This window comes from Zonotrichia albicollis, chromosome 31, assembly GCF_047830755.1.
Source record: "Zonotrichia albicollis isolate bZonAlb1 chromosome 31, bZonAlb1.hap1, whole genome shotgun sequence".
Taxonomy (NCBI): Eukaryota; Metazoa; Chordata; class Aves; order Passeriformes; family Passerellidae; genus Zonotrichia; species Zonotrichia albicollis.
This window is the reverse complement of record NC_133849.1, coordinates 950,577-971,823: the sequence shown is the minus strand read 5'-3', so window position 1 is coordinate 971,823 and position 21,247 is coordinate 950,577. Positions and strand designations below refer to the sequence as shown.

The 21,247-nt window shown below is 52.7% G+C and overlaps 1 long non-coding RNA gene and 1 pseudogene across 1 annotated transcript; one reads left to right on the top strand and one right to left on the bottom strand.

Moving 5' to 3' along the window:
- Positions 1-706: 706 nt before the first annotated feature.
- LOC102062329 (class I histocompatibility antigen, F10 alpha chain-like) lies at positions 707-4,186 on the top strand (annotated as a pseudogene).
- LOC141725933 (uncharacterized) lies at positions 710-4,227 on the bottom strand. Its single transcript, XR_012577500.1, has 2 exons — positions 4,071-4,227; positions 710-3,094 (listed from the first exon to the last, which is right to left on the bottom strand). It is a non-coding gene; the product is annotated as an uncharacterized LOC141725933 (long non-coding RNA).
- Between the last annotated feature and the right edge of the window lie 17,020 nt (positions 4,228-21,247).

The window sequence follows — 21,247 nt, the reverse complement described above, 5'->3', positions numbered from 1 at the left end:
ATCTATCACGGGGATCCCCCTGCACCCCCTTATCCAGCCCCAATGCCCCCCCCGCACCCCCTTTCCCAGCCCTCCCCCTCCCAGACACCCCAGCCCCCGCTTTTCCTTGACCCCGGCACCCCCTGGACCCCCCTCCTGCCTTCCCCAGCCCCCACCCATCACCTTCCTCAACACCGGGGATCTGCCCGTGCACCCCCTTTCCTGGGCACAGGGACCCCCTGCACCCCCCATTGCCCTCATCCCCGTTTACTTGACCTGGGACCCCCTGAACTTCCGTTCCTGGGCACAGGGACCCCCTGCACCCCCCATTGCCCTCATCCCCCTGCAGGGGGTTCTCAGGATGTCTGGGAGGGTACCTGGGGGGATTCTGGGCCCCAGGACCCCCTGAATTTTGAGTTCTGGGCACTGGGACCCCCCTGCACCCCCCTTATCCAATCCCCCTGCACCCCCTTTCCTATCCATCCCACCTTCCACAGACCCCTCTTTTCTTTGTCTCTGAGACACCCTGGACACCCATTCCTGCTTTTTTTAGCCCCCAGCTCCTCTTTTCCTCTGCATCAAGGACCCCTGAGCCTCCCATTCCCAGGTCTCCGCACCTTATGATCCCTTTCCTCAGCACTGGGGACCCCTGGACCCCTTTCCTGGGCACAGGGATCCTCTGGAACCCCCATCCCACTCTCCCAGTCCCTGCCTCCCCTCCTCCCCTTCCATAACCCTGGAACCCCCCGAGCCCCCATTCCTGGACACCAGGACCCCCTGCAAGCCCTTTCCTGTCCATCCCACCTCTCCCACCCTGCACACCCTTTCCTTGGCCCCAGGATCCCCAAACCCCTTCCCAGCTCTCCCAGTTCCCCTTTCATTGTTCCATGATCCCCTCAACCCCTCCAAATCTCCGTGTCCCCCCAGTTCTCCACTCACTGCATTACCTGAAAGTGGCAGTGTCAGAGCCCAGCCCGGGAATCCCCCAGTACATGTCCATGGGGTACCTGGATGGGATCCCCTTCGTGCGTTACAACAGCGAGCGGGGCTGGGCAGAGCCGCTGACACAGTGGATGAAGGACGGAGTCGAGCCAGAATATTGGGATAAGCAGACCCAGATCAATGAGGGGAACCAGCACATCGCTGTCCAGCACCTGGAGATACAGCAGGAGCGATACAACCAGAGCGGGGGTGTGTGGGGGATCTGTGGGGCTGAGATGGAATTTATAGGTCTTGGATGTGGATTCATAGGGCTCCAGGTGGCTGAAAATGGGGATCCATTAGGTTGGGATGGGATATCTTGTGATCAACGGGTTGGGATATGGATCCATGGGCCTGGGTTGGGATTTCTGTGCTTGGGTTGGGATCCGTGGGGCTGGAAAGGGAACTGTAGGGCTGGGATGAGGATCCATGGGGCTGGGATGGGATCTACAGGTCTCAGATGTGGACTCATAGGACTCCAAGGGGCTGAAAATGGGGATCCATTAGGTTGGGATTGGATATTTTGTGATCCACGGGTTGGGATATGGATCAGTGGGGCTGGGATGGGATCTGTGGGACTGGAATGGGAACTGTAGGGCTGGGATGAGGATCCATAGGACTGGGACATGGATTCACAGGGCTCCAAGGGGCTGAAAACGGGGATCCATTAGACTGGGATGGGATAGTTTGTGATCCACAGTTTGCGATATGGATCCATGGGGCTGGAATTAGATTCATGGAGCTGGGATGGGATCTGTGGGGATGGGATGGGATCTGTTGGGTTGGGATCAATGGGGTTGGCATGTGGATCCATGGGGCTCCAAGGGGCTGGGATGAGGATCTGTGGGTCTCCATCAGACTCTGGCACTCAGTACAGATGGAATGGGGCTCTGTGGGGCTGGGACACAATTCCATGGGTCTCTGTGGGTACAATCCCCCCAGGTCTCCACACTGTACAGTGGCTTTCCGGCTGTGAACTCCTGTCCGATGGGAGCGTCCGTGGGTCCTACCAGAATGGCTACGACGGGCGGGATTTCATCTCCTTTGACTTGGAATCCGGGAGATTCGTGGCGCCGACAGCGCTGCTGAGATCACCAGGAGGCACTGGGAACAGGAAGGGACCGTGGCTGAGGGTTGGATGAATTACCTGAAGCACGAATGCCCAAAATGGCTCCAGAAATACGTTGCATATGGGCAGAAGGAGCTGGAGCGCAAAGGTGGGAGCAGAATTCCTGTGGGGATTTGGAATTTGGGAATGGAGGACTTGGGAACATGGTCATTACTGTGGGAATTCCATGGGTAGATCTCGCCACCATCACATTCCCATCAAATTTCATGGTCAGATCTCACTCTTATCCCATTCCAGTGGGAATTCCACGAGTAGAGTTCACCCCAATGGTGAATTCCACTATTATCCCATTCCAGAGCCCCCTGATGTCCACGTGTCCGGAAGAAAGGAACACGGGACGCTGATCCTGTCCTGCCACGCGTACGGATTCTACCCCAACACCATCGCAGTCAGCTGAAGGGGGGTGAAACCTTGGATCAGGAGACAGAGTGGGGCGGGATCGTTCCCAACAGCGACGGCACCTTCTACACCTGGGCCAGGATCGAGGCGCTGCCGGAGGAGCGGGAGCAGTACCGGTGCAGGGTGGAGCATCCCGGAATGCCGGAGCCTGGGATCTTCGCTTGGGGTGAGGCTGGGAATGTGGGGATTGGGAATTTGGAATTCCCAAATGGGGATTCCCCTCACCCTCCTCACTATCCCGCGTTTCCCAGAGCGAACATCTGGCGGGAATCTCCCCGTGGTGGTCGCTGTGTCCGTCATCGCTGCCATCCTCATCCTCATCGTCCTCATCGGATTCGGCGTCTGGAAGCTCCAATCCGGTAACACACGGGATGGGGGTTGGGAAGGGACACGGATCCACCCGGCACCGTTCTGGGAATCCTGTGCCACTGACGCTGATCCCACTTTGTTTCCACAGGGAGGAGGGACAGGAATGGATACAACCCGGCAGCCGGTGAGTTCCAGTGGTGGATCCAGCTCTGGATCCCCTCTGTGCGGATCTCAGGATGGATCCTGGGGTTAATCCCACTGTGTGATCTGTGCTAGAATCTCATGGATCTTCTCTTTCTGCAGGAAAAGACATGGGAATGAACGGCTCCACTGCAGGTACAGCATGGGATGAGGGTGGGACTCCAGAAGGAGATTGAGGCAAGATGGACAGACTGGCATCGGGAAGGGATTCTGGATCAGGGTAGAGGTCTAGAGTGCGATCAGATGGGATTGGGGCTGGATTCTGGAGTGGGATCAGGAGGGATGGATGGAGCAGGATTGGTGTGGGAGGGATGGAGTGGGATCAGGGCCAGATTCCAGACAAGAATCAGGTGTGATGGAATGGAACAGGATCAGGTTGGGGTTCCAGAAAAGGATTGGGGCAGGATGGATGGGGTGGAATGGGGTGGGACGGATGGAGCAGGATTGCAGCAGTTGCTGAAACAACCATGGCCAAGAATTGGGGTGGGATCGTGTGGGATTCTGGAGCAGGGACTGCTCTCCATGGGCTCCAACCATGTCCATCCTGTGGAATGGGGACAGGGACAGGGTGACACCATGACTCTCTCTCATCCTGGCAGGAATCATCGCCTGAGTGACCCATGGAGCTGGATCTGGCCCCTTCCCTCTTCCCTGGAAAGCGACCCTGCTGTGATGGTGGCAGCAGCCACGGCTCGGGGCGCCTGCGGGGCTGTGCCACTCCGAACTCGGCATGGGCGCTGCACCATGGGGAGCAGCCGCGGCAGGCGGCTCGCCTGAGGTGGCAGCAGCGGCTCCGAGCGGCAGCGGGCACGGGCGGCAGCGGCGGGGGGAGCGGAGCCCCGCCACTGGGAGAGCGACCCACGCCGCTACAGATGCTGCGCTGGGTCCGGCGCACACTGTGATTCAGCCTGCCGGCGAGTCTCCCGAAACAGGAAGCCCAGCGCGGGGGTGTTGCCCTGCTCCGACACAAGCGGCGCAGGACCAAAACGCTTTTCCAGCGCAAGCGCTTCTCCCTCCGCCCCGCGGCCGGCCGGGGCCTTAGTTTCGACTTGGCAACCTAAATAGACTGTACCTTAACAGACTGCAAGCATAGCTGCACGGCTCAGCCGGCGCCGCCGGGGCAGTGTCTCCGGTGCACAAAACTCGGTGCGGCTGGCTGGTACTCGGCAAGCAATAATATGAACAGCCACGGAGCCCGAGCGGGGCCTGCCGTGCCCTGCTTGCAGCCTGAAGCGGCAGCGGTGACAGCGCAAAGAGGGCGCAGCGCGGTGGGGGGGGGCAAAGTTCTGCGCTGCGTCCAGCAGCAGCTACATTAACCCACCGCATCACAGCAAGCACTGAATTCAAAAGAAATTTTCCACAAGTATACCTTGAACAAACTCCTTATGATTAAGTGCATTCAAGTGTAAAAATGCTGTAGCAAACACGTGAAAGAAGTTGTTTTAGCTTAGTATTTTAGAGTTAGGTCTGTAAATAAGTTATAATAAATTCCATATTCCATTCTATTTCTATAGTAAGTTCTATCCGTTGCTAAATAGTTTAAGTTAAATTGTCTATTAATTGTCATTAAGTGTTAAATACTGTTAAAGTTAAGTAGTATTTTTAAGTTTCATTGCTGTTAAGTTCAAGTGTTATTAAGTTTAGGTGAAGTTAGATTCTGTTACTTTAAATTATATTAGGTGTATGTTATGTAGAATTTAATGACGGTTGAGTTCTCTTAAGGTTATGTTTTGTTACGGTTAAGGTCTGTTAAACTTAAGTTCTGCTAAGTTAAAGTTCTGTTGAGTTTAATTTCTGTTAAGTTTAAGTAAAGATAAGTTTAAGTGATGTTAAGTTCTGTTAAGTTTAAATATTTTAAGTGTTTTAAGTTTAAGTGTCATTTTGTTTAAGTGATATTAGATAGATTTATGCTAGACGTTTATTTTATGACTTGTGTGCAGGGTGTTGTCGTGAACATCAGAGAAACTCTAGTTAGAAAAGACAATCAGAGGCATTTGTGAGTAGAGCCATTCCTCTTTGAAGTATATCTGCTGTTTGAGAATGGAAAGCAAACTTACCAGACAATCGACGCTGATGAAACCAGCGCACATGTTGCTCCTTTAGCTTATTTTTTGTAGGTTGTATTAGGACACCTGAGTTTTATTTGAGCTTTGTAGCAGCATAGAATCCTTTTTGTATCTGTCATATGGCATATTCTATAAATAGTGATAGTGTTTTCGGTTTGTTTCCCTGGCTTAGATCCCTTGTAAGAGAGAAACCTTGCTAGCTGAGAATACTGCTTGTAATGTAATAGTTGTTGGAATTGCCTATTCTTGTATTGCAAAGAGAGTGATGCAGTTAGCCCATAGAACTTTGCGTGTTCCAAAAGAAAATGGGGGAAATGTTGAGATTTTACCTGACTAGAGATTGCAAAAGTACAAGGCCGTAGCTAATTCCAAGTCCTGCACCTGTGTTCTGGGGTGATGTCATGATGATAGTGATAGATGGAGTTTTAATTGACTAAAGTGAAAAGGGTGGAATCCTACAGCTCTGTAATATAGGGCCTGGATTCAGTGGTCCAGTGAGGGGATGTGATGAAGGCATGATGGGTATTGCTTGTAAATTTTGGGGGAACAGATGGAAATTTTGTATGAATAATGCATGATGTGTTGTAGTATGTTGATGATATGGGGATAAAGGGTGGAATGTCCTGGGGTGACGTTATGATGCTTGTATCCCCATTCATCTGTTCTGTGCCTTTAAGACCGGCTCTGAAGAGTGGAAGTTTTGTTTGGGTTCCCCTTATCAGGGACACAGAGACGGGCAGTACATAGGGCTGTTTTTCACTTCTTGCTTTCAGCTTGCTGCTTTGCTTGCTCTCTTTTCTGCTCTCGCTTCTGCTCTGCTTTGGCCTCTGCTTATTAGCTAGTTCTAGCTAAACCGTCCAAATTCCTTTCTGGACTGTTTCTCCTCTCCTTTTTCTTCGACCATCTCGAACCTGCTCCGGACTGGGACCTGGGAACACCGATAGTTTGCACCTTGTGGCTGCAGCAGCTGCCCCAGAGTCGGAGGGACTGAGAACAGAGCAACAATCCCCAAAAGAGACTTTCGGATTTTGTCACCTTTTTCAGAGCGGTGTCATCCGGTATTGTTCATTCTCTGTGCTGGGGATGCTGTGCCTGTTAAATGAACAGGTTCTTTCCACTTCTCTCTGAGGAATTCTTCCCGAACCAGTTGGGGGGAGGGACTGTTTGTGTTTCTGGAGGGGCCCCCTTTGGAGATTCTCTACCAAATTTGCCCTAAACCAGGACAAAATATTGGCACCCATCCTGGGGGCTTGAGAGAGTGGAAAACCCCTGTTTTGACTGCATTTTCATTGCTATTCCTCTGTGTTCATTTAAATCAGCTAATAGCCATGCTTTTTGAATTCATAATGTCGATTGGGGTGAAGATTTGCATGCATTTCTGCTCCCTAGGGTTTTTTGAGATTTTAATACCTCTATTGTCCCCAGGTTTATTTTCTTATCCAGAAATAGCTTTAGTATTGTCCCTAATATGTAGTTTTTACATCAGAGGGGCAGTGACCAGAATAGCTATCCTGCTGGGTTTGGTGGCAATGATTTGCAAGGAGTTTATAAACATGCTAGGGTCTGCTCCAGGTATGAATGGTTCATGGCTATGGTTATGCATCCAGTTTGTTGCAGGAGGAGCAGGAGGGAATGAGGTTTTTCAGCCTCTGCTTTCCTCCTTCTCCTATGAATCAGTTGCATTACTAGTGAAGGATGTTCAGTTCCCCCTCAATGTTGAAGAAACCATCTTTCTGGTATTCAATCTGGTAACCTTCCTCTATACAGCCTGCTGCTTCTCTAGGATGAGGGCTGAGATTTCTAGACGGGCTGATGAGACCCCTGACTCAGGAGTAAACCCTGGTGTGGAAAATCCTAAGTGGTGTGGGAAATGGGAGGATATGGGCCAAATCCTGAAGGAATTCTCTGACCCTATAGTCTGGGATTTTCCCCATGAACAAATTCAGAACCCAGTTGAGGTGGGCAAATATCTGAAAGAGAAGTACCAGGATGAGCCTAAGGAGAGGAAGGTCATTGCAGTGAGCTGGGCCCTGGCATATGCTTATCGCACACTGCTAGATACTCTAGGGCAGCAGACAGAGGCAGGGGGGCAGGGAGATAAATCAGCAGCTGTCCCGGTGACTCAGGCTGTAGCTAACACTCCAGGCTCAAAGCCTGGCATCTAAACCCATGGCTGTTGCTACCAGCACTAGAAGTGGGAAATGCACAGACAAGACCAGTCAACCAGTGGACGATGATGATGATGATGATGATGAAGGAGAAGGAACCTCAGTGCCTCCTGACGTAAAGTCAGGAGTCAAAGCAGCAGGTGCAAGATCAGATGCCAATATTGAGTCCTTTTCCCTGAAGGACCTTCGTGGCCTACGGAAGGATTACACTCGAAGGTCTGATGAATCCATAATTAGTTGGCTGGTCCGTCTCTGGGATGCTGCAGGCGAAGCTACACTTTTGGATGGCACTGAAGCCAGGCATTTGGGATCCCTGTCACAGGATACTGTCATAGACCAAGGAATGATGAGGGGGGCTAACTTTCACAGCCTCTGGGAACGGGTCCTAAGAAGTGTAGCAGAAAGATACCTGTGTGCAGATGATCTCTATATGCAGCAGACTCAGTGGAAGACAATAGAGCAAGGGATCCAACGCCTGAGAGAAATGGCCGTGGCAGAGATTATCTTCTCAGATGATGTAACAACTAGGAACCCAGACTTAGTACCATGCACGTCTGTGATGTGGCGAAAACTCGTACGACTTGGGCCACATGAATATGCCTCTGCCTTAGCCATCATGAAGAGGGATGAGAGGGGTGAGACTGTGCTTGACATGGCAAGGAAGCTCCGAGCATATGCAGATGCTGTACATGGCCCGACACATGCCAGAATCGCAGCGGTAGAAACACGTCTGCAGAACTTAGAGGATAAGATAGAGGAGAACCATAAGAAGCTTAGAGAGGAGATTAAAGAAGATCTTCTCCAAATTTCAGCAGTACAGATCCGAGGTTCCGGTATCCAAGGCAGACATTTCCCAGATGGTGAGAGAAGATACACCCCACGAGCTGAGCTGTGGTTTTACCTGCGTGATTGTGGGGAAAACATGAGAAGGTGGGATAGGAAACCTACTGCTGTTCTGGCACAACGGGTGCGTGAACTGAAGGAAGCCACCAGGAGGAAAGCAGCTCCAGTTGCCCATAGCCAAACGACCAGGTATGATGATGATGACATGTCTGATCCCCTGGAAGGAACATCCAAAACATACACCCAGGGAAATAATGATAACCAGGCTTAGAGGGGCCCTGCCTCTAGCCAGGTAGAGGCCAGGGAAAATCGTGTTTTCTGGTCTGTGTGGATTCGTTGGCCTGGCACATCGGAACCACAAGAGTACAAAGCTTTGGTTGATACTGGTGCGCAATGCACATTAATCCCATCAAGACATGTGGGGACAGAGTCTGTTTCTATTGCTGGTGTGACAGGGGGATCCCAGGATTTCACTTTGGTGGAAGCTGATGTGAGCCTAACGGGAAATGAGTGGAAGAAGCATCCTATTGTGACTGGCCCAGAGGCCCCATGTATTTTGGGCATAGACTACCTTCGAAGTGGGTACTTCAAAGACCCAAAAGGACTTGGGCATTTGGAATAGCTGCTGTAGAGACAGAGGGCATCCAGCAATTGAACACCTTGCCTGGGTTGTCTGAGAATCCATCTGCAGTAGGATGCCTGATGGGAGAAGAGCAACGAGTGCCAATTGCCACTTCCATAGTGCATCAACGGCAGTATAGGACCACTCGAGATGCTGTGATCCCCATCCATAAGATGATCCGAGAGCTGGAGAGCCAAGGGGTGGTCAGCAAGACCCACTCACCCTTCAACAGCCCCATCTGGCCTGTGCGAAAATCTGAAGGAGAATGGAGATTGACTGTGGACTGTCGTGCATTGAATGAAGTGACTCCACCACTGAGTGCTGCTGTGCCAGACATATTAGAGCTCCAGTATGAGCTTGAGTCCAAGGCAGCAAGGTGGTACGCCACTATAGACACTGCCAATGCATTTTTCTCCATTCCTCTGGCAGTAGAATACAGGCCTCAGTTTGCCTTCACATGGAGGGGAGTGCAGTACACCTGGAACCGCTTGCCCCAGGGGTGGAAGCACAGCCCCACCATCTGCCATGGACTGATCCAGGCTGCACTGGAAAAGGGTGAGGCTCCAGAACATCTGCAGGATATTGATGACATCATTGTGTGGGGGAACACAGCTGCGGAAGTGTTCGAGAAAGGGAAGGAAATCATCCAGATCCTCCTGGGAGCTGGTTTTGCCATTAAAAAGAGCAAAGTAAAGGGACCAGCTCGTGAGATTCAATTCCTGGGAGTGAAGTAGCAAGATGGACGGCGTCAGATTCCTACAGATGTCATCAACAAGATCACAGCAATGTCTCCACCCACCAATAAGAAAGAGACACAAGCTTTCTTGGGTGCAATAGGTTTTTGGAGGATGCATATTCCTGAGTACAGTCAGATTGTGAGCCCTCTCTACCTGGTCACCCGCAAGAACAATTTCCAGTGGGGCCCTGAGCAGCAACAGGCCTTTGTCCAGATCAAGCAGGAGATTGCTCATGCAGTAGCCCTTGGCCCAGTCAGGACAGGACCAGAGGTGAAGAACGTGCTCTACTCTGCAGCTGGGAACCATGGCTTGTCCTGGAGCCTTTGGCAGAAGGTGCCTGGGGAGACTCGGGGTCGACCACTGGGATTTTGGAGTCGAAGCTACAGAGGGTCTGAAGCCAACTATACTCCAACAGAGAAAGAAATCCTGGCTGCCTATGAAGGAGTCCAGGCTGCTTCGGAGGTAATAGGCACTGAAGCACAACTCCTCCTGGCACCCCGACTACCCGTGCTGGGGTGGATGTTAAAGGCAAGGTTCCTTCCACTCACCATGCCACCAGTGCTACATGGAACAAGTCGACTGCTCTCATCACTCAGCGCGCCCGTATAGGTAAACTGAATCGCCCTGGGATTTTGGAGGTCATTACAAATTGGCCTGAAGCTGAGAATTTTGGTGTCACAGATGAAGAGGAACAAGAACCAGTGACACGTGCTGAAGAAGCTCCTCCCTATAACCAACTGCCCCCAAAGGAAACACGCTACGCTCTTTTCACTGACGGTTCCTGTCGCATCGTAGGGATGAACCGGAGGTGGAAAGCAGCCGTATGGAGCCCCACACGACAGGTTGCACAAGCTACCGAAGGAGAAGGTGGATCAAGCCAATTTGCTGAACTCAAAGCTGTTCAACTGGCCCTAGACATTGCTGAGAGAGAGAAGTGGCCAAAGCTCTACCTCTACACTGATTCATGGATGGTAGCCAATGCTCTGTGGGGATGGCTGGAGAGGTGGAAAAAGGCTAACTGGCAACGTAGAGGGAAACCAATTTGGGCTGCTGGTGAGTGGAAAGACATTGCCACCAGGGTAGGGAGGCTACCTGTGAAAGTCCGCCATGTAGATGCCCATGTACCTAAGAGCAGGGCCACCGAGGAACACCAAAACAATGAGCAGGTAGACGAAGCTGCAAAGATAGGGGTGTCCAAAATAGACCTAGATTGGGAACATAAGGGAGAGTTATTCCTAGCTCGATGGGCCCATGATGCCTCAGGCCACCAGGGCAGAGATGCCACCTATAAGTGGGCACGAGACCGAGGGGTGGATCTAACCATGGAAAGTATTTCTCAGGTTATCCATGACTGTGAGACGTGTGCTGCCATCAAGCAGGCCAAGCGAGTGAAGCCCCTCTGGTACGGTGGGCGGTGGTCCAAGTACAAGTATGGGGAGGCCTGGCAGATTGACTACATCACACTGCCCCAGACACGCCAGGGCAAGCGCTACGTGCTGACCATGGTGGAGGCCACCACTGGATGGTTGGAAACCTACCCTGTGTCTCATGCTACGGCCCGGAACACCATCCTGGGCCTTGAAAAGCAAGTTCTGTGGAGACATGGTACCCCTGAGAGGATCGAGTCAGACAATGGGACTCATTTCAAGAACAGCCTTATCAACACCTGGGCTAGGGAACATGGCATTGAGTGGGTGTACCATATCCCCTACCATGCACCAGCTGCAGGAAAAGTGGAGAGGTACAATGGACTGCTAAAAACCCAGTTGAAAGCTTTGGGTGGGGGATCTTTCAAGAATTGGGAGCAGCATCTGGCAAAAGCCACCTGGTTAGTTAACACCCAAGGTTCCACCAGCTGAGCAGGTCCTGCCCAGTCTGAGTCCCTGAATGTAACAGAAGGGGACAAAGTCCCAGTGGTACATATCAGAGGTTTGTTAGGGAAGACTGTGTGGATCAATTCTGCCTCGAGTACAGACAAACCCATTTGTGGGGTTGTCTTTGCTCAGGGACCAGGTTGCACGTGGTGGATAATGCAAAGAGATGGAACAACGCGATGTGTACCTCAGGGGGATCTGAGTGTGGGGTAAGAATGATATGGGGATAAGGGGTGGAATGTCCTGGGGTGACGTTATGATGCTTGTATCCCCATTCATCTGTTCTGTGCCTTTAAGACCGGCTCTGAAGAGTGGAAGTTTTGTTTGGGTTTCTCTTATCAGGGACACAGAGGAAAGCGGTACATTAGGCTGTTTTTTCACTTCCAGTTTCAGCTTGCTGCTTTTGCTTGCTCTCTTTTTCTGCTCTTGCTTCTGCTCTGCTTTCTGCCTCTGCTTATTAGCTAAACAGTCCACATTGCTTCCTGGACTGTTTCTCCTCTCCTGTTCCTGTGACCATCTCGAACCTGCTCCGGACTGGGACCTGAGAACACCGAAGGTTCGGCTGCAGCAGCTGGCCCAGCGCCGGAGGGACTGAGAACAGAGCAACCACCCCCGAAAGAGACTTTCTGATTTTGCCATCTTTCTCAGAGCAGTGTCATCGGGTATTGTTCATTTTGTGTTCTGGGGGGTTCTGGGCCAGTCAAATAAACAGGTTCTTTCCACCTCTCTCCGAGGAATTTTTTCCCGAACCGGTTGGGGGGAGGGGCCGTGTGGGTTTCGCTTTCTGGAGGGGCCCTCCTTTGCAGATTCTTTAACAAATTTGCCCTAAACCAGGACAACCTCTCAAGAGCTTGACAACCACCTTACGTCCTGATATATCAAGGTTTTCATATTCTAAAGACTCCAATAAACTAATAACATATGCCAAGAGTAAAAATATTGAAGGGTTATCACACAAGAGTTACAAAAATGTACAACTGTTTGTAAAATCTGCCTTAGAGTTCATAGTACAATACTTATTATTATTGTTTGCATTTGCTGAAACCAAAATTGATAAGCCTGTGATCGCTAGTTCTGCTAAAGTTATTTAGAAAACGTTTACAGTTCTGTCTCAGGCAGGTACTACTGTGTCTTAAAGAAACTCAAGTATGTGTATTAACATGTCTTTTCTTACTCCTAGTGACTGTTTTCTGTACTCCTAGTAACTATTCTTGCATTGCTTCAAGATAAATGGGTGAGATTCAAAGAATATCCACTGAGGTACACAAAGAACATCAATTTATCATAAGCAAATTTCAGTTGCAAAGTTTTTTAACTGAAATTCTGCCACTTGTCATCATTTTAAAAGTTAAAAGTAATCTATTAAAGTCAATAACAAAAATTCTGACTTCTAACAAAGGGGGAAAAGTATATTGCTTGCACTGTTATTCATGCCAAAAATTCTTCTTGCACTAGATATTAATAAAAGCTTGTTTTTAAAATATATACACAGAAAACATCTCCCAACCAAGGTTATTGCCCTGATCAAGCCATGAACCTGGCTGGTAAAGAAAAATATATTAGTAAACCTAGATGAAACTTTGCATAAGTTAAACCATTCTTACATTGAGATAAATGAGAAAGCCTCATCTGGAAGAGGTTTTTTCAAGTCCTGATAGAAAAAGAGACCCCCTCAGTAGCCCCCTAAGTAATAGTATTCAAACTCCATTTGTGTTCCTATTTTTATTTATTATACAAAGAAAAAAGGGGAAAAAAGGTTGGGGTGAAAGTACACCCCCACATTGAATTTTAAGTAATGTCATGTTCTCATGTTTTACAATAAATAATACAACAGTACAATAACCTTATGATATTCAGCTGCCTAAAATACATTTCAATGGACACTGAAAATCATAGACAGCATCCTGATGTCGTCTCAACAGTAGATCACAAATGATCACCTACCTCATGCACAGTTCATATAGGGACTTGATTTGCTTACAGTTTTTTTCAAACGTTTATAAACTGTTTTTCTGTTTACAGATTGTTTTCTGGGAGTTGGGTTTTTCTCCAAGGGTTAACTGGGTTACAGCTTGTTTTTTAATAGTTGAGTTTTCCTCTAAGGGTTAAATGGGTTAAGGGTTAAATAGCTTTCTGCTTGCAGAGATAAGTTGCAATTTGTATAAGCATTTATGCCTGTGGCCTCAGTTCCTCCCTAACAGGTCCTGGAAGTGAATGCTGCAGCTCCAGTGTAAATTAGATCCGTGCTGTTTTCTGTTGCCCTGTTTGCAAAGGGCCCTTGCAGATGGATGACAGAGAGCACTTCACAAAACTTTATAAAGACAAGAAGGGTGAGATGTTACCATGAGGGACAAGGGCCTCCCCCAATCACATATCTCCCAAGGCTGCAGGCATCTCGCTGGCCAGGACCCAAAGGGGTGTGGAGCTCAAACCAATGAGGGCATCCAGATGGGATCTTTCAATGCCCTTCATAAGAGAGGGCTTGGGAAAAAATAAGCCCTGTTGCAACATGAACATTGGGGTGAGGGGTTTTTGTCTCCAGTGCCGCTCCCCCTCCATATTACTTAACAAACTCCCAGACCATTCAGTATTCCTTGATGCTACCAGAAAATATGACTGAACGCAAAAGAGTTTCTGGGACTGAAAGTCAACAAATCCACTGTCCCCAAGGAATTCCCATTGTTGGTCTGTGTCCCAATGGATGTTCCTGCCCCTGTGTTCATCCAGGTGCCCATGGGAGCCAGGAAGATGTGGAGCCTCCCAGCCAATGTCTTCCAAACATGGACCACCTGGACCACAGATCACCAGGGCTCTGCCCAAGGGGGGTCACTGGGGATCATCCAACGTGGATCCTCTCATGGCGGATGGAGCTGGAGCAGCACACAAAGCTCTTCCCACACTCGGGGCACTCGCAGGGCTTCCCTCGTGGCGCCTCCATTGGTGTCGGGTCAAGCCAGAGCTGCTGGAGAAGATCTTCCCACACTCCCCACACTCGTAGGGCCTCTCCTCGGTGTGGATGCGCCGGTGCTTGATGAGGGTGGAGTTTTGTTTAAGGCCTTTCCCGCAGTCAGGGCAGCAGAATGGCCTCTCATCTGTGTGAATCTGCTGATATACGAGGAGATTGGAGCTGGACTGAAACCTTTTCCCACGCTCAGAACACTTGTAGGGCCTCTCCCCAGTGTGGAGGCACCAGTGGTGGCTTCTCAGGGCATAGCTCCCCGCAAAGCTCTTCCCACACTCCAAGCACTCATAAGGCCGTTCACCAGTGTGGATCACCTGGGGCTGGATTAGACCAGAGACTGTCCTGAAGGTGCTCCCACATTCCCCACACTCAAAGGGCTTTTCCCCACTGTGGATTGTCTAGTGTTTCCTCAGGTTGGAGCTGCGGCTCCAACATTCCAAGAACTTGTGGGGTTTCTCCCTGCCATGAGGTTTCTCCACCAGCTCTGAGCTCTGGCTGGATCAACGGCCGCCTTCCTGGGACAGGGGGGGGTCTTTCCTCCTTGCAGCCCCTTCTTATCCAGCATCTCCAGGAATTTTCTTCTCCTCCATCTGGCCGCAGCTTGGGAATGAAAAATCCTGGTTTGGGAGAAAAACAAAATGAGAGCGTCTTGGGCTGGGGGCTCCTCCTTGCCTGAGTTCATCTCAGGAAGTCATTGGGCATCTTGTGTCTGTAAGAACTGCCAAAACACCAAGATTCAGCGCAAAAATCCTACAAGCATCAAGAAACAGATCAATAGCGGCCAAACATGAAGATTCAGCCAGAACCCCCCAAAACGTAAAGATTCAGCCTCCGCAAAACACCAAAGTACCAGTATTTACCCCAATAAAGCTCAGAAACACCAATATTCACCCCCATGAAAATCGTGGATCCCCCTTCCCCGGAGGGCTGCATGTGGTGGGGGGGCAACGCTCCTAGGGCTGGAGAGGAGGCTGCAGACACAGGGAGAGGTGGAACCTTGTGGTGCCTCCTATTTCTGCTCCTCCTCTTCCTCCTGTGTCCCTACTCTTCCTCACACTCCTCTTCCTCCTGCTATTCCTCCTTCTCCTCCACAATCCCACCACCTTGTCCCACGTGCAGCATTTGACCAGGTTGTTCCTCAGCCCTGCTTCTCCTTCCTTTCTCCTCCTGCCCCAGGCCCAGCTCCCACTGCCGGCTCCCTCTTCCCCCCAAACCCACAGCATCCCACGGCAGGGGCAGGGATGGAGCTGGGGCAGGTCGGGCTGGGGCAGCGCTGGGCTCTCGGCCGCTCCCGCCCGCACTCGCTCCCCACTGCAGCCGCTCCCGCCAGGACAGCGCGGGGGGGGCCGGCCTTGGAGGTGCCCCACTCCCACCTCCCCAAATTCCCCTTCGAGGGGGGCGCTGGGGCCGAGGGGGGGGCACAGATGGGGAACGCTGGGAGTGCGGGTCTGCCTGGCAACTACTGAGTCATCAGCACCGCGTGCTCTGATTGGCTGAGCACTGCCAGAGGGGTGGAGCTGCAGCAAGGGGGCCACCCTGCTCCTTGGGGGATGTCCCATAAACGGGGAACCCCCATGAAAGACTGAAGAGGAAAGTGTCTTTACAAACAGATGCTATGAATCTGCTCAGAGATAGGGCCAGGGACTTGTAGATAAGGAAGTGACATGAGAAGCCATCAGTTTCATAAAATGTTATTAATTGATGACACAGACTGCTGCTCAGCCAAGGTCCTGCCAAACTCATGAACTTCGAGAAGAATAACAAAGACTTCTGTGAGAATCTGTCCGAAATATCCTTCATCTACCTCACGATTGTCATGGAGAGCGACCACCGAAAAATTAAAAACCCTGTTTGCTGAACCAGCGGGGGGGAAATGTCATGTGCCTGAGGCCTGAAAGTATTGCTAGCTTACTGGTTTTCCACGGGTGTTGTTTGCTATATGCCACACTGAGCTCGCAGGGCACCCTGCCCTTTTTGCACAATAGCTCTGGAGTCGTCCCCACCTCTCGGCCTGGCTGCTTTGAGCTTCGGGGTGGTCCCTCCTCCAAGAGCAGACCCCTCTCGCCCGTCCTTAACCACCGTGACAGACAAGGAGAGATGTAAGAGGCCTCTTCATCAAGGGACTGAGACGAGGCAGGTCGGGCTGGGGTACCGGTGGGCTCTGGGCCCGGCCTGGGCCCCCCCCACGCTCCCTCTCCCCGAACAGCCCCGGCGGGGGACGCAGGACGGGTCCGGGTGGGGAGCGCTGGGCTCCTGTTTTGGAGTCCCACTCTCCCCTTTTCACCACTTCCCCACCATCTCCCACCCCTTCCTCACCTCCCCCCACCCCTCAACCCCTCCCGCTCTCCCTTTTGGGGGGTCCCCTCCCCCTCCCCCTCCATTCCGGGCTCCCCCCTTCGCCCTCTTTTCCCCTTTCCCCCCCCGTCCCAGCGCCTCCCGCCCCCCCGCTCACCCGAGAGCTCCGCGCCCGCAGCCGGGGGGGCTCCCAGCACCACCAGTGCCACCAGCAGGGCCCCAGCTGCCGCCCCTTGCCCCATGGCCGGGGCCGGGCACGGAGCAGCAGCCCCAAAGCAGCCGCGCTGCGCTGGGAGCGCCAGTCCGGAGCAGGGCGGGCTCGGCAGCGCCGCGCGCTCTCATTGGCTGCCGCCACTTTTGGGGAACCGATTTCAGAGGCTCCGCCACAAAACTGATGATTCTACAACGCCCACCGCGCTCATTGGCTGCGGCGCGTTTTGGCTGTGTTTTGATTGGCTGAGGCCTTTCCGGGACGCTGCAGCCCCGGGCTGGGGGTTTTTTGGGCAGGAAGAACCTTGGGGCGCTGGGCAGGTGGGAGCTCAGGTGAGCCCAGCAATGCGTGCCCAGGTGCGCGGCATCTCAGGGCTGCCCGTGGCGAGCGGTGTCGCTGGCCCGATGCCAGGCACCCCCAGAGCCGCTCTGTCCCTACCCCCGCAGCCGCACAGGGACAGAAAATGGAACCGAGGCTTCCTGCGTGGGGACAAGGACCGGGAGAGATCCCGCAGCAAATCCCACACGGGCAAAAACAGACCCGGCCTGGGCACACGGAGGTAATTTATTACCAACCAAATCACAGCAGCACAAGGAGAAGGGAAAGAAATCTCTCCAACACCTTCCCCCTGCCCAACACGGATCATCCAGAACAGGGGTCACCAGGGCTCTGCCCAACGGGGGTCACTGGGGACCATCCAGCGCGGATCCTCCCATGGGGGATGGAGCTGGAGCAGTGCACAAAGCTCTTCCCATACTCGGGACACTTGCAGGGCCTCTCCCTGGTGTGGAAGTGCTGGTGAGTGACGATCTCTGAATCCCATCTGAAGCTCTTCTGACATCCCAAGCACTCCTAGGGCCGTTCCCCAGTGTGGATCTTGTGGTGCTTCCTGAAGCTCAGTCGGAGGTCCCACTGAAGCTCTTCCCACATTCCCCACACTCCGAGGGCCTCTCCCCAGTGTGGATGTTCAGGTGTTCCATCAGGGTGGAGCTGGAGGTGAAACCTTTCCCACATTCCAAGCACTTGTGGGGCTTCTCCCTGCCATGAGGCTTCTCCACCAGCTCTGAGCTCTGGCTGGATCTCTGGCCACCTTCCTGACTCAGGGGGGCTCTTTCCTCCTCAGACCTCCCTGGGCTGGGTTTGCAGCCCCTCCTCGTGAGGGATCTCTGGGGCTTTTCCTCCTCCTCATTCTGTCCACAGCTTGGGAATGACAAACCCTGATTCGGGGGAAACCAAGATGGGAGGACCTTAGAGTGGAGGCTCCTTCTGCACAATTCCATGTCTGGAACTCAGCAGGAGTCTTGTGTCCATGAAAATCTCCACAATGTCAAGATTCAGCCCCAAAAAACTCTCCTAGGAGTTCCCTATTGCTGATCTCTCCACTTTTGGGGTTCCAGCGGTTTCCTTTCCTTGGGATCATAGGGGTCGAATGCCTCCAGGGGTTCCCCCTTTTCCAGCGTCCTGCTTAGGGATGATCCAGGGGCTTTTGGGGGTCCATGGGGTCCCTTCTCCCCTGATGCTCTGCTTTGAGATCCCAGGGATCCCAGGGGTCCCTCCTCTCCAGGCTCCCCCCCTTTCCAGTCTGCCGGGGTCCCCCAGCTCTGGGATCGCCCCTCTCTGCTCTCCACACTCTGGGGGTCCCAGGGGTTCCCCTCCTCTGCTCTCCCGGGGGTCCCCAGGACCAATGTCCTCCCCTGCCCATACTGGGCAATGGCTACGTGGGCCCCCAAGATCCCCCAAGGGGCTCAGCTTTGGGGTCCTGCAACATCCAAACTTATGAACACAGAGAGAAAAACCTCCCAGAGACACCAGATGATATTTGGGGTCAATTCCACAATCTGCAAGCTCCAAACACACCCCAATAAAAAACCCTCTCAGGGACCCCCCGATGGATTTGGGACGAGCTCCCCCTCCCCGCTCACCTGCAGCATGAGCTGGGGGCGATGGTCCCGCAGCTGCGGCCGCAGGGGGCACTGGAACCTCCTGTTCCTCCTGTTCCTGCTCCTGCTCCTGCTCCTCCTCTTCCTGCTCCTCCTTTTTCTCTCTCCCTCCTCCTCCTCCTTCCTAATCCCACCTCCTCCCCACTTCCTGACTTCTGTGTATTTAGAGTGGAGAACCTTGCACGCATTTAGAACCAGAACAAAGATCCCAGATGGAACATGGCTTGCTGCTTTTAGTCAGAAGTATCAGTGACTAAAGGTCACATTTCCTTTGGTTTGGTGCGTCCTTGTTCCTCCTCAGTGTTCAGGCTGGGCTGTGGGGTGTCCTTGTTTGCTGCATTTTCCGAGTTCCTCTTGCACCCTTGGGGCCATGGGCTGTGCCCTGGGAGGGTTCTTTGCGCTCCTTTGTGACACAGGAGAACCTTCCAGGCGGTTTCTGCGTGAGCTGCTGCTGGGATGTCACAGGAACAGCGCCACGTGCCCGTGGTGTTCCCGTTGCTGTGGGACACGGAGGCCTCAGTGCCCAGAGTGGCTCTGGGCTCGCTGCCGGAGGATCCTCCTGCCCGAGGCATTCTCAGCAGCCAGCCCAGCCCTGACGGGTGTCCTTCTGTGCTTGCAGGGCTACAGGCTGCAGACGTGTGCAGCACAGCCAAAATGATGCAGCACGTGGCTGCTGCAGTTTGCACTGTGTACTCTGTGGCTTATTCGGGGTATTTTTTAACCCATTTGGCACGTAAGTCGAGGTTTTCCTTTGCTGCAGCATCTGTGGCTTTGGGCTTGCTGTGTGCTTTCTGTTCTTCCTCCGGAGCTGAGTTGACTTTGGAACCAAATTGCCATGAAGACACCATTGCTTTGGGAGAGCTCCTGCCAGCAGCTGCAGCTGGAAAAGGGGGTGTCTGCAGCCAGCGGGGCGTGCACAGCATCTGCAATGAGCCCTGGGGGGTTTTGTTCCCTCAAGCATTGAGTCTGTGCCAGCAGAGCCTGGAACTCCCTCCCTTTGCTGCTCCGGCCAAGAACTGACCCAGCCCAGTATTTTGTGCTGTTCTCTTGCTTGCTGTGGGAAGGAACTGTGGCTCCTGGAGGAATGCTGTGAAAGCAAAATGCTCTCTCGGGGTTGCCTTGCTCCGTGGCATTTCCCACCACTGGCAGTTTTTCTCCTAACAGCATCTGGTTCATGTCTCCCGTTTCAGGGCACCTCATGTCTACATTCCGAGCAGCTCCTCCTTCGGTGAGTGGGAAAGGAACCTTTGGTACTTGGAATTGTGCAGCAAGGTGTGAGCTCGGCATGTGGCAGCCGAGTGCCAGCCTGGGAGGCTGAAGGAAAGTTCCTGTCAGTGCCTGCAGCAGCAGCAGCAAAGGAATTCCCATCAGTTTTCTCCTTTTCTGCTGAAGAGCTTTTGAAGAGCTGCAGGTCTGGATTTGCAGGCAGAGGATTTCTTGCTGGCTTTAGCCATGGTGGAATATTGAATTCCCAACAATAAGTGGCAATGTTGACTTTAGCCCATTGTTAGTTGGAACAGCTCTGAATCCAATTTCTGCTTAGTGCAGCTGGATGTGCAGCTGAGGATAAATAAGGTGATAACTGAGATAGAACTTCCCGTCCCTCACGCTGCCGTCTGTCCACAGGGCACAAAAGCAGCACCAGCACCTCCTGGGGCTCCCTCAGCTTCCAAAGAGGAAGCCAAAGAGGAGGAAGACAGCAGTGAGCTTCCCGCTGCTCCGGGGGACGATGGTGAACTTCCCTCAGTGCCGGGAGATGACAGTGAACTTCCCGCTGCTCTGGGAGACGAGGGCGAACATCCCGCGGTGTGGGAATGCAACGGCGAGGCTCCCGCGGGGTGGGACAAGGACAGGGGACATCTCCCGGCATGGGACGAGGACGGTGGATGTGCCCTGGTGTGGGACCAGAATGGCCAAGCTCCCACGGAGTTGGATGAGGACAACGGACAACTCGCAGTGTGGAATGAGGATGGAGCACATCTCCCGGAGTGGGATGAGGATGGAGGAAATCTCCCAGTGTGGAATGAGGATGGAGGACATCTCCCGGAGTGGAACGAGGACAACAGACAACGTGCAGTGTGGGATGAGGATGGAGGACATCTCCCGGAGTGGGATGAGGATGGAGGACATCTCCCATCTCCCATCCTCCTCCCACAGGATGGAGGACATCCTGTGTCTTGGGAAGAGGAGAGTGAACATCTCCCAGCATGGGAAGTGGACAGTGACCATCCCCTGGCTTGGAAAGATGATGGAGAAGCTGGAGCATTTTGGCAAGAGGATGGAGAAGCTGCAGCATTTTGGGAAGAGGATGGAGAAGCTCCCTCTGCTTGGGAAGAGGACAATGAAGCTCCCTCCGCTGTGGGATCCTGGGCTGAACATTCTGACAGCAGCACAGCCCTGCAGCCAGAGGGGAGAGGGGAGTGGTGCCTGATGCAGCTGAGTATGTCTGCTCTGTCCCTGGGTGCCCGAGCAAGTGCTGTGTGGGGCTGGTTCTGGCTCTGCTGCAAGGCAGGGTCTCACTCTGGGAGGGA